The sequence below is a fragment of the Acanthochromis polyacanthus genome, chromosome 2 (assembly GCF_021347895.1).
Source record: "Acanthochromis polyacanthus isolate Apoly-LR-REF ecotype Palm Island chromosome 2, KAUST_Apoly_ChrSc, whole genome shotgun sequence".
Taxonomy (NCBI): domain Eukaryota; kingdom Metazoa; phylum Chordata; class Actinopteri; family Pomacentridae; genus Acanthochromis; species Acanthochromis polyacanthus.
The window spans coordinates 22,481,606-22,495,688 of NC_067114.1; positions in this window are offsets into that span (position 1 = coordinate 22,481,606).

The following is a 14,083-nucleotide window of genomic DNA, read 5'->3' on the forward strand; positions in this document are numbered from 1 at the left end:
GCAGCCTTTAATGAAAACATTTTCAAAAAGTGTTTTCAATAAAGAAGAACCAGACCAGATCAAAATGCTGCAGCTGTAAACCCCGCTGCTCTCTTGTCATCTTCGCTGTGCCATTTCGGTAGTATTTATACAACAGCTGCGTGTGGCTACTGAGACATTTGGCAGCGTGAACATGTGCATGTCGAACACTGATCTGAATCCTGTGTGTCTGAGCCCTGGGCTTTGGTGGAGCAGGGTGGATTTCTGATGGATACGTTGAGTCTGAAGTCATCCAGTTGCCACTGTAGGACACTGAGGGCAGGTTTTCTGGCGGAGATGTGTGTGTTGTATGTGTGTGTCCTCCTGCCCAGTGGCTGAAACACACACAGAGGGGTGACTCACAGTCGCTATCCTGAGATCAAACACTTCAAGTGGGCTCTGGGTTTACCATCAGGCCTGATGTTTTATCAGCGATGTGGGCCTCTGCCATGGCCTAAAAAGAAAACAGTGATATGGACCAGGAAAGGGCCCAAAACCTCCACTGTACTGAGTCAGTTCAACTCTTATTTAATTGTGATGTCTCCCATGTTAGAAGTATTTTCCATGGGTGTGTTCAATGCACTGTGATTCATTTAATCTTTTAATCAAACAGGAGTAATTTAAATTTTCTGTGTAAACCTATTTCGAGTACAATCCTGACATTCATCTGGTTTTCACCGCTAGATAATCCGGTGCATTTACAGTCTCATCAACACAATATAATGGCAGAAAATGGCACACAATGCATGAATCTGTAACCCTGAATTGTTCAGAACTCACACTTCTATTTCATCTAATTGTTTTTAACTTCAGTTACGGTTTAATCCAGTTGGAAAGAAAAGCAGCACATTAGCTTGTTTTTAATGCGTGTCATTCTGTGTGGTGTTGGGATTTCCATAAGTTGATCAGCAGCAGCGGCACAGACAGCTCCGTCATACACATCAGCAGTATATGCAAAGTGACAGGCTGACAGTTGTGCACACACACAACACACACTGAGCCCCTCTCACCCAGTGGCTGCTGCAATATCCCTCGAGCCGCTATCTGTCTGCCACTTGTATGAAGGATAAAGAGACAGGATGTGGAGTGGGGGGGTTCGGGCCTATGACTGAATGCACCATCAATGGGCTTATTTTCATTACAGCCAAACAAATGTGTCACCCCAATCATCACACGGCTGATTTTATCCTTCTGTTACTGTAGCTCCACAAGCATTTCCTTTTGTGAGCGCTCGCTCCTGATAATCCCGCTCTGACAAAGGGGCCATGTGCCGCCGCAGAGTTCCATGACCAAAAATGTAAAACTAGTCGTTTCCACTTACATACTTTCTCAGTGATATCATACATAATGAAAGAGTGTTTCTAAGCACTTTTGCTTGTTAAGTAATTCCTGTAATCCCATAAGTTGCAATAACAGGTATTTAGAAGTAAACACTTACTGGAATCCAACTTGTTTATGCAGATTGTTTTAGTTAAAATGAAGTAATTATTTAAAAGCATAAATGGGGAAAAAAAAACCTCACATCTTCAACTATGATTCCCCAAGTTAAATTAAGGCCTTTATGACAAGAGTTAAAGGGCACATTTCCACAACAAATTACATAGTTATCACATGTCTCATGGATTCATTGAGCAGTGTGAGTGTAATTTAGAGAGGTGCAGGTCTCAGTGGTTCGGAGCCTCAGTGCTCTCAGCTGGGCCTTCTAAACCTGAGAAACTCCTTTATTCCACCCTTCACTTGCAGACTGACTCCAGCTTTACTGGGCCGCCTCATCGTAAATGGGACTGGGTATCTTTTTTCTCGGCCCTGCCAGACTCGGTGTGGGCTGCAGGCTGACCATACCAAGTGAAAACAGTATTACTGCTGGTGTAAAATACACACAGCGGCAGGCCTCCTGCACCGGCGTTTACCTTGTTAATTTCTGGAGTCTGGAGGGCAGGTCTCCAAACAGAGATATTCATTACAGGAATAAAACTTAGGTATATATTTCTATTAGCAACAGGTAATTTAAATAGCTGTCAAAGAGGAACTATTTTTACATCAAGTTTAGATACTGCTTTGACCGGTAGATCCCAAAATGAACAAATAAGTAAATATTTACTTTACTTGTGAACAATGACAACGTGATATTTGTCTTTACAGAAACTGAAAGAAAAATAAAAGGGTATAATTGTTGCTGATGCTGTTTTATTAAGAACTAGAAGAAGTAAACCGTGCTATGCTGCTGTGCAGTCGGTGATGGCATCATCATTAGTGTTGACATGAGGTGTTCAGTTTCTCACTGTTCTTTTTCTTTCAGCAAGAATTAACATGATATATATTTTCACAAATACAGAGGCAAGACACAATCATGCTCACTAGTGAGGTAAAACTTGGGCTGTTTGCTGATATCAGATATTTTCCGATTAATTTTGGCCGTTGATGATATGCACACATAGTATTTGCACCTCTCCTGTGATGGAAAGAACTAATTTTTCTTTCCTACTCTTATCATGCCGGTCTTCCAGCAGGAACAAACTTAAAATACACCTCTTGTCAAACTTACACATTCACTGGACAAATCAGGAAAACTTACATGTACAAAATGGCATATTTATATTCATGTAATATTTAAAAGCCAAATTGTAAACTTTTAGCCTGAAAGACATCATTTCCTTGTCAATGCTCATTTTGGGTTTATGCCATTTCATTTTAAAACCTTAATCAATATCTCACACACACACACACACACACACACACACACACACACACACACACACACACACACACACACACACACACACACACACACACACACACACACACACACACACACACACACACACCTCTTACGTGTTCAGAATTAATCAAGTAAATTCCTCCAGTGGCATAACACTTTCACGTATGTCATAATTTATTTCATTTATATGGTGAGAGTCAGGCACTGGGAGTCAGTATTCTGTAATTTAATATTTATTCACAGGGTATTAAGAGTGAGCAAGTCCTGGGATCTGTCATAAAAAACATTAACTTTGATTTGAGATGGGATGTAATGTGTTATTTTACAGTTTTAGGAGGAGACATTAACAAGCAACAAGTATGCAGTTCTCTACTTGTCATCTGTGAGGACCAGCCTACTGTAGATATTTGTGTCCTGTAATGGGACCCTCATTTGAAAAATCATTATTTGCTTGTTGCTTCCATGCTGCATGTATGACAGACTTCTAGTGGAGGTGAGTGAGGTGTCATTGATCCCAGGTGGGGTCAGGGAAGGTAACCCCTCGGAGACACGAATTGACCCTGGCCACCATCTGCAGCAGAGAAATTCAGTGGCATGACCTCAGTGGCTTCTGTCACAGCAGGTGCTTCTCCTCAGATGTGTAATTGAGCCACAGTGTAAGAATACACAGAGATATGATACTGTTGTGCGTCAATAATTGGACACGAGTGTATTTGTGTTACTGACAGTTTCATATGCACTTAATTCAGTGGTGCATAATGCATCCTGTCACCTGGCAAAAGATATTCTGGAGCTCAGATTAAATTTTAGAGCACAAAGCTCTCTAATGTGAGGATATGAAACCCTGCTGAAATGTTCATCCATCACCTCCTTGCATGACGCGTGGCACAGGTCTGCCTTTTGAGGAGGGTATCAAGTGAACACTTACTTGCAGCTATGAGGAATGTGGCGCTGTGGTGTCCAGCAGACTGTAGCGTCTCAAGAAACGTGCCAGAGTATAATCTGTTGTCTCGCTTAACAGGAAAAGTTCCCCCTCTGAGGAACCTGTTAGCTCCTTTCACCAGCTTGTAAACACACCTCTGTCTGTCTGGGAGTCTCTTAGCTCGTTGTTCCAGCTCCTCTGTCTGACTGGAGGCACTTTTTAAGTTGCTTTCAAGTGATGGAAAAAAAAAAAAACTAACGAGTGACACTGTTTTGTGTTGGTGAACACAAAGCTGAGATGCAATGAGCAACAACAGAGCCATTAGTGTGCGAGTGACGCAGCAGTGATGCTGCCATAAAAACTGCTGCATAAACAGCCACAAGAAAGTGCTGCGATTAACAGAGAACACACAAGTGTAACACGACCAAACAGAAAGACTGCATCATGATGACAAAAAAAACACATCAGCCTTGCTTCTGAATGTATGTGTGTTCATGTGTGTTTCCCAGAGTAAATAATGTAAAGTTAATATATAAATATAAAGCAAACAAAGACAACTGTATGTATATATGTGTTTGTACAGATAGATAGATAGATAGATAGATAGATAGATAGATAGATAGATAGATAGATAGATAGATAGATAGATAGATAGATAGATAGATAGATAGATAGATAGATAGATAGATAGATAGATAGATAGATAGATAGATAGATAGATAGATAGATAGATAGAGTTTTGCTCATAAGTTTGCATACCCTGGCAGAATTTGTAAAATATGTACCATTCTTTAATGACAACATGAATGATCAGAGCAAATACAATTGCATGACAATAAATAGCTTTGTCTGAACACCAGCCCGAAATGAAAGAAAAATGTTTCCATTAACAAACATATTTGCTAAAAAATAAAGGACAATATTTCACAAATTTGGCCAGGGTATGTAAACTTATGAGCACAACTGTAGATGATAGACAGATCCACTAAGGGGAATTTTACTTAAGCTATTAATGTATATTTGTTGTATTTACATGTATTGGTGTAGTTATTCTGCACCTTAAGTAATCCCATTTTATGCTACTTTACTTCTACAATGATGCATTTTAGAGACACATATTGTACTTTTTCCACTTCATTACATTCATTTACTAACTTGAATTTCCAATTACGTTACTGAGTTTTGATATAAAACATGGTCAACTGCATTATTTTTATATAAATGATTATTATATAAATTATGTTGTATAAAGCAGTACATAAAGTAGTTAATATCGGCCCCACTTTTACCAGTGGCTACAGCAAAGTAATGCTGAATTGTAAAACAGTCATTTCAGTATAATGATTTATTGATTTAATTTTATTTTTTGGCACTTTGAACAAATTCTGTTGTTATCTATTGTGCTTTAATATAATAAATGATTTGAATGCATGACTTTTACCTGCAATTGTGCCACTTTTTAATTTAGTTTGCACTGCGTGATTTTAGGACTTTGTTGTTTAGTTTTATATGTCTGTCTTCCAACATCTCGGGACCAAAAAAAAAAGATCTTTGGTACTTGCAGATCAGACTTTTAATTTTTTTTAATGTTCCTACTTTGAAACTTTTCAGTAATTAATTTTACACTTTTGTGTCAATTTTTAAAAAGTTACTCAGAGGTCCTTAATGACAAAACTGCAAATATATCTTCTATATTAAAACTATTTTCTGCTTTTACTGGGGCAAATGTTTTTGTCAGCCACGATCATTGCTATCAAATATTAATTTAAAAGAACGCCAGTTTTAAAAACTTACAAATGGTCGTTAAGGACACAAAATATCAGCATAAAAGCTACCAAATATATTATATATTATTATTATTATTTTCCATTTGTACTTACTACATTTTTTTAACCAACACAGTCAGTCCTGATCATAACTTTTAGTATTTTTAGGACTTTAATCCTTTAAATGTCAGTTTGTGTGTTTATTCCATACCACTGTTGTGTTATATTTTCCATATAATAACTGCTAAAGATCATTATTATTATAATTTTCTCTCTCTTTTTTTTTAGCAGCAACACTGATTCTAATACATTATTATTATTTTTGGAACAGCATCAGTTTAAAACAGACAAACACACAAAAAACGACTCACATTCAGGACCTTAACACTTTCTAAAATGCCTTTTAATCTAACTTTCTTACTTTTAGATTGTTTCTCACGTGGCTCTCATTTATCAGACATGGACTAACGCATGTGCTCGAGCAGTTGTACCTGCATTGTTTTGCCCAACACTCCGCAGCCTGTTCTCCTGTGCCGAACACATGGCTGGATTGTAATGTAATTATTTAAACAGATAAATTCTGTTTGTTGTCTCTGACTTAAAGTATCCACGTCTCTGGTTCCAGCTAATACAATTCAAACACAAAAACTTTCAGAGTTAACTGACTTCTATCCATTCAGGTTTACTTTGGCTCAGGTTTTACAATTCAAATCCATCCCTCTTCTCCTCAGCCTCCTGTCACTACTTGTCGCTTGAGGGACGCCGTGATTTATCGACAAGGTAAACAGCTTATGAATGAGGCCTAAGCTTTAGTTATACAGTTTACAACATTTGAGTAACCACAGGAGGTTTATGTACACACACTTTCTCAAGGCTACTGTTAGGGGAGAGAATGAGGTTGCCAGCCTCATCTCATGTCGAGGGAAATTCCTCAATGTCTTAATTGTAAGCCCATAAGATTAATTCTGCGTGCACAACTGCCTGTGTAAACGTTTCAGGGTGACGCTGAGACATTTTTAAACAAGTTTCAAGCGGCGTGGAGAGTGACAGGGATTGTTTACATCAGAACTTGCTGTTTTTTTCTGCGCCACTGAATGTCTTAAGGCAAGCTTGGTTCATATGGATGGAGGAGGAAATTGGAGGAAGGATGATATAATGTGCAGAAGAAAAATGGTCCAATTTTTATTCAGCACTCAACACCTACTTGTATCACTTCCTATTATAAAGTTTTCAATAAATTGTACAACAAATTAACTTACTTTTTGTCATGTACACAAAATGCCACCTTTGTAAAACATTATTTCTTGGTTTCTCAGCTATTCATATTTAATCCATCACTTTTGTCAGAGAAAAAGTTTCAAAAGCCTAACACAGAATTTGTAGTTGATTGGTTTTTCCTATGTGGCTCTGTGTGCATAAATGCAAGTAAATTTAAGGAGCAACCTGTTTGTGTTTAAGTGCCAAAGGCAAGACGGAGGCTGCTGCTGGCTAATGATTGACCAGGTAGTGCTCTTTCTATTTTCACATGGGAAGCAGATTCAAAGGTCAGACTTAGAGAAAAAGCAAAAAGAAAACACAAAGAAAATGATGTACTGCTGACAAAAAACAAAACATGATTTAATATTAAGTAGGCCACTGGATGAAAATTTTGCACAAAATAAAGTGCCATAATACAGCAGGCAGTCATTATATTGGTTAATTTTAAATATATGATAGGAAAATATGCTTTGTTTCCCCGATTAAGTGATAAAATTAACATTCTTCTTGGGCCGGTGCAGAGAAAACTTAACTAACCCCCCAAAAATTCAAAGCCCCACATTGTCTAAGAGTTGATATATTCCCTGATGTGTACTAATGTGTAAATAGGTGCTATTTTGCACCAGTCTCTGCTGACGCAGTATAAATCTGCTCACAGGCGTCACCAAATTCGTGCACATATTTAAACACGGCCATTGTAAAAATGGCCCTCTTCCTGTTGTTGTTTTGTGGAGACTTGATTTTATTCAAGCCTCAGGAAGTGGAATAATTTCAATGCAGATGTTTTTCACTGTAAACAGCCGTTGCGATCTGGGGGGAGTCGCAGGATGAAAGCGGCCGTCGGGGAGAGTGAGGAGTGTTTTCCAGAGGTGGAAAATGTACTGAAATATTTTGCTTAAGTGGTGCTGCTGTCGCTTAATTTAAATTCTAATTAAAGGGAGTTTGTCCGGAGAAAAGCTTGAGTACACAAGAATTATTTTAGTTGAGAACTTTGGACACAGTGGATTAAAACAAAACCTGCATTGTGACGTGATTCCTGCAGGAAAAACATGGCAACTCGCTAACAGGCCAAGGCTTGTGAACGTCCCTTTAGCTCTTAGCAACAAGGCTGAAGTTCACTGCTTTTACCCAGTGGATTCATTTTTTCTTGTACAATTCTGACATTTGCTTAAGAAAAAGTAAATAATGTTACTCAAACTGTACAGACGTAAAGTTTGGTCATTCTGATTATGTCAGAGGAATGTTACTTTTCATCAAAGTTCAAATTTATGATTTAAATAAGTGATATGAGTCGAGCTATTGTGGACGTTAAACCTGATAATTTAAAAAATGTAGCATCAGCAAGCTCGAAGATGTGTCATGTTGCAAATGTTGGCCACATGTCTGAGTTAGAAAGGAAAAAAATGTTAATTGGAATATGTCTGTTTCGAATGAGCTTTATTGGCTTTGTAAACAAGGACAAACTCAACTTAACAAGCTCAATGACATTTTTCAAAAGCAGTGACTTGCAAAGTGCAGGGAGAGCTTCCTAAAATAGCCTCTGCAATACCCCAAGCTAATAACGAAAAAAAAAGCCTTTGTAGATACCAACTTTAAGTCAGGCACACAGTAGCTGATATCCAGATTGGTGGCTGCTGATGAAATGAAACATGTTGGAGTCTTGTTGAAGATTAAACTCAGATCCAAGGCCATTTTTATGTGCTGAGGTGTTATGGGTAAATCAACAAGCCCTAACCAATACATGCTGGCCCCGTGCAAACAGAGCAGCAGACTCATTTGATTAATGAGCTGGCATGATGTAACCACGGGGGGAATAGGTTAGTGCACCTGGTCGTTTACACAGTTTTTCATTCATTTGGAAAATGGAGCAAACGGTCAGAGAAACCATTTCAAAACAGCCACTGCTCGGAATTGTACATTTTTTAAATAGCTGAATTATTGACTTTCTGCTAATGTTGGCACGACCCTCCCAATAAATGTCAGTCTTTTTGACTGAAATATTGCTGGTAGGTCATGGCCTACTAGTGTTCTGTGTTGCACATACACAAACACACACGCACACACATATTTATACCTTGTTTGTTCTTAGTTGTCTGAAACACACATGAACACTTGTGGAAACACAGTCGTCTCTGAGCCCTCTGACACGCCGCCTCCTACAGTGAAGATTCATCGTGTTCAAGTAGCAGCTAATATTGCTCTGTCATATATTGCTTTTCTTTTGTCTTTGTCAGTGGTCTTCAAAGGGTCAGAGAGGTGATGTGAAGTTGTAAAATGGTCTGAGCAGGGCTGACCTATGGCTGCCCGAGCATTCCTAATGCAATAGTGGGGCCTGCGGGCCCGGCCTGCCAATACTGGGCTGATTATAACGAATCAGGTCCCTCTTAACACAATAATGTGATCAATTTCTCATTCCGCTGAATAAATAACATGGCAGATAGGGAGCTCTGTGTGACCTGCCGTTAACCCCGTGCCTCATTATTCATATCAGTCCCTGAAAAGAGAGGGAGGCCAGGAGGCAAGGAGGGAAAGAAAGAAACAGGTCCATCGGAGCTAATTATTGCTAAGACAGAGTTGCTCTGCTAAATGCTTCTGATTGGATGAATGTCCTGGGACTGTTTTATGACATCTGCTGTTTGAGTACCACCAGTGAAACTCTGGACCTGCTTTCCTGTCCTTAGAGGATTTAAAAGGGGGTGACAGATGCTTTACTGTTCTCCAGCTAGCGGTAGCAGTAGCTGACATATGCACCCACAGCAGGCTGGACTGGCCAGGCTCTGCATGGTAATACAATAGGCTTTTCTGACTGCTTTCTCCCTACCGGGTGCTTGTTCTGTCGTGGTCCTGGTTAACATGAGGACACTTGGTAAAATACCTGTTCACTGGATTCACAAAGATATAGCAGCAACGGCGCTGCTAATGGGATCATAATTAGCCCTGTCAGCCCTGCATCATACATAAGAGAGCTCCTCTCTGACACATTTGAGCTCCATAAATCTGGACGCTTCTACATTTACTTCAGGTAGGCACTTACCCTTCAATCTTTGTTCCGGCCTCAGTAATAGAGCTGGGTCTGAGCGGGCAGGATTTCTCTGCATTGTAACCAGAGGCCCCGTGTATCTGTGGCGGGGCCCATGTGGGACCATACGACACTCTGGGGCGAAGCTTTGAGCTTTACACGATACCCAGTCGAGCTCGACCGGGAGGATGTGACACGGTCATCGCTCTTCATTTATTTACCTGTGGGTTCTTTTTTTTTCTTTTTTTGTTACAGTCCTTCTCAGAGTCTGTGTTCGCTTCACCTGACACCCAATATCTAGACCTATTGCTTTCATCTCCTCCAGTATTGGTCTTCACTTATCTCACTCTCATCATCTAACTTTAATCAAGTAAATGGATGCATTTAAATGTTGCTAATTTCACTTTGGTAATTGCCTGTGTTTAATTAGGTTTGATCAGAAGAGCATTTTAAGTAATTTGAAGTTACCAGTGCAAACTTCCACAAAGTCAGAGCACATCTATAAAAACCTGAAAGCTGATGTATTGCAGTCCTCTGCAATATTTTCCTGCAACATTGCTGATGTAGCTGAAATGGTTGCCATTTGTCCTTTAATGGATTTTAAATAATATACTCACATTTTGCTAATTATTAGCTTAGATGTCAGCAATTAAAGTCTGTGAAAATGTGTATTTTTAGCTACTCATAATAAATAGAGTATGCATTCTTTCCTCCTTTCATATTTGACTTTTCTTGCAGTCTAAAATCACACCAGATGTCTGTATCCTGCCACTTTATATCCAGTTCTGTACAGTAAATCCCTCTTGTCTCTGTTCACACACAGACCTGATGGTCTTAGCATCTGGCCACATGGCTGAATCTCTCTGTATCTCTCTTTGCCCCCCTCCACCTCCTCCTTCCCCTTCCTTCGCTGTCTGCATAATTCTGAAGCATGTAAAAGGCCTGAAAGACGTTGCCAAGGCCCTACACAATTTTATTTAAGCCATTACAGTTCCTGGGAGTATATTCGGGGGAGGTAGGGGGCTCAGTTCCACATGAGAGGACTTCCTCCTCACCAGGCAGTGTTTAAAGAGGAGCAACAGGTGGCTGCTGGCAGAGGGAACCTGAGGCTAAGTGGATGTCAAAGTGGAATTGCGGCTGAATCGCGGCTATTTATTTGACCCTCCTCACATCTGCACTCTTCCCCTCTGAGGAGGAAGGGATGGGAGGGGAGACGAGCAGAGGGGCGTTTTGTTCAGCTCTTCTCCCCAAGTTAACGTGGGGCTGGGGGATGTGCGTGGGTGTGTGTGTATGGGGGGAGTTAGGGGAAATTGTACATGGTATTAATTACAGCTCTGTGTTCACATGTCCACTCCCACTATGTGTTTACGTATGGAAGTAACATCATGTGCGCACAACATGAAGAGGGTCAGCGGGACGGAGGTGTTTTTCCACGTGGCCAGTGAACATATCCTGTTAATTCAATGATGTTCTGATAATGCGAAAAAACGAGTCAAAGTGTGTGTATATGTGTGTGTGTGTGTGTATATATATATATGTATATATATATATATATATATATATATATATGTATATATATATATATATATATATATATATATATATATATATATATATATATATATATATGCTTTGGCTCATTTTCTATATATATGTATATGCATATGTTGAATTGTAAATTTAAAATTTTGAATTATAAAAACAAGGAAATTAATTTAAAACAACTTACACACTGTCCTTTTCATTTCCTGTTATCTCTCTGAGTAAAAAAACAAAAAAAAAACAACAAGAAGCAGCTTAGAGGAACTCAACATGTGCCTTCATGACATCACCCTTTCATTTTTGACCACAGGCCTTCACATCTTCCCTCAGAGTCTCCTCAACCTGCATTCACAGACCAGTTTCTTTGCAACCAGCCTGACAAGAGACTTTCAAAACACCGAGCCCTGTCGAGGCTTATTGGCAATGAAAAGAGAACAGTGGCCAGGTCTGGGAAGGATCCCTGCGTGTCTTTCCTGTTGGCCTCAGTGTTTCCATGCTGTTATCAACCCAGCTGATAATGCGGAGCTCCAGGCTCTTTTTCTCAGGACCCACAGCACGCTGCCACACATTCTGATGGCGTGACACAGACCTCCACCACAGAGCCCCCTCTGTCTGAAGCAGAGAACACTGCCAGGCCAAGGTCTGCAGCTGGTATGCATATTGGTGAAGAGCACTGCCAGCCCGTCTGCTATTAAAGATATCTGAGGATACAGTCTGTCTGTGTGAGCTGCCAAAGTTGCAGGTTTCAGGAGTTTCAGAAAATATCGAGAATGCAGAGAAAATTGGAAGGATTTACATTAGGAAGAACCGGAAGCAATAATGTGGCAGCAATAAAAACACAAGCAAATGCTACCTTTAGCTGACAGCAACACAATGCATACACAAAAGTTGTTTTTTTCCCCCTATTTTCCCTTACTTAAGTGTGTCCCTACTACTTTTAATTAATAAAGGGAATTTTAATCTAGAAATACAAACTAAGCTGGTTGTCTTCATAACTAACTTCCATCACAGTTGTTTTCACCAGTGTTTTGCTTTTGTTGGTGAAAACAATGCTGATTACTACATTTTCCTATTTACCACAGGAGTTGGCATGGCAACCGTTTCATAACTGCACAACACATCTTGGACCAATCAGACTGCTCCAGTTTCAGATGACTTTGTTGCAAATCATCAAACAATATGAAAGACTTTACAAGACAGCACAAAAGTTTTATATGGAAATTATGTAAATGTAATCAAAGTTTATTTTCAGTAAACATCATCAAAAAAAAAAGACAATTCAGTAAAAACTCTGGGATCATTGCTTACAGATGTAGCTCTCTAGATAAAGTAAATTCTGTAACTTAATTCAGATTCAAAATGTTCTCTGGTTTGAGTTAAAATCTCATGTAATTGTAATCAGAGTATTGGTACTACTATTAAATTGGGTTAAATAAACTTACAATGTGATTTTCATATCAGGCAATGCTTGAAATTTTTGTTTTAGGACTTTACTCACTTTATTGAGTTTGTAAATAATGGTAAACACACCGTGAGATGACATGTTATTGATTATAGGTTATTAGTTATATATTGGGACTATTTCATTGCTGAATTAACAGTGATAATGAATCATTATCCACTCCTACGGCCCACTGCCTTCCTCCGTGTCTGTAGCTAAGTGGGAGGTAGCTCCCAGACTGAAGCACAGTAAAGTTTATTAAACACATCAGCTGGTTTGCAGCAGACCATTACTGAAATGTTATATTCCAGCAATGAGAGATCAACAAATAGGTCTGGGAAATAACAAGCAAGGGGACTTTGGTCTTTTAAACCGGAGAGCATTATGCTAACTTTGAAGGAGGAATTTATTAAATCTCTTACAACAACTCAGGGGCTCTATATTTAACTTTGCCAGAGCACTTCGGACAAGTATTGGCTGTGGTTTCCACTTGGCTCTGAGAGCAGTCTGGTGGCTGCGAGGCAAACTTCTGGAGTCCCCGGCTCCTAAAATGAAACAGCTGCAGAGTGTGACACAGTGAGAGCGGTGGGGCGTAGGGAGGAGGAGTTTTCATGAATGAAGTCAGTGGGAGGAGGAGTAGAGAGGAAGCTAGCTCGGGGTTGAACACTACTACGTAGGTGTGTCATTAAGAGGGTTTGGGGGGCGTACAAAGTATGGGTGTGGACTCAGACATAGGTCGTATAAGTTCAGTTTGATTCATAGTATAAAAGGGGAAACGATGTTGTTGTTTACACTGGCTCAGGGTGCACAGCAACCCACTGTGTAATTTGTAGTGTAGTTTGCACAGATCTGCCCCCAGGGAGCCATGAGAGGCTGTCCTACATTGCTGTTCCCCCATTGCCAGGGCCCTGCGTGTCCCAGCACTGCAGCCGCCAGAGACAAAACAGAGCACCACTTGGACCACGCGAAGGGATATTAAAGTCCAACGCTGAAATTAAACTTCAGAGTCTGACTTTAGATGAACCTCCAAAGCTATCTAGCAGCCCTCTTCCGCTCCGTGCCAGAACAATATCTGTATAATTAATAACCACAGGAAGAAAGAGAGAGAAATCCACTTTGCCAAGCCAAAGCAGAGCCATGTGTATGACGGTATGGAGCTCACACACATTGTTTGGATGGGTTAGGCAAAAAAAAGCACTATAAAATACTTTCTGCTGAATCTGTGGAAAATTGCGGAGAAAAGCAACACGCTCTTTGCATCTACCTGTCCAATCAGCGGCGGGAAGCTGGGTGGAGATGGCATCCAGCTGGTGTTGGAATATGAGTCACAAACCAAACACAATCTAGTGTGGCAGCGCGGTGGTTGTCCAATATACTCCGTCTGTGTTATTACATATAT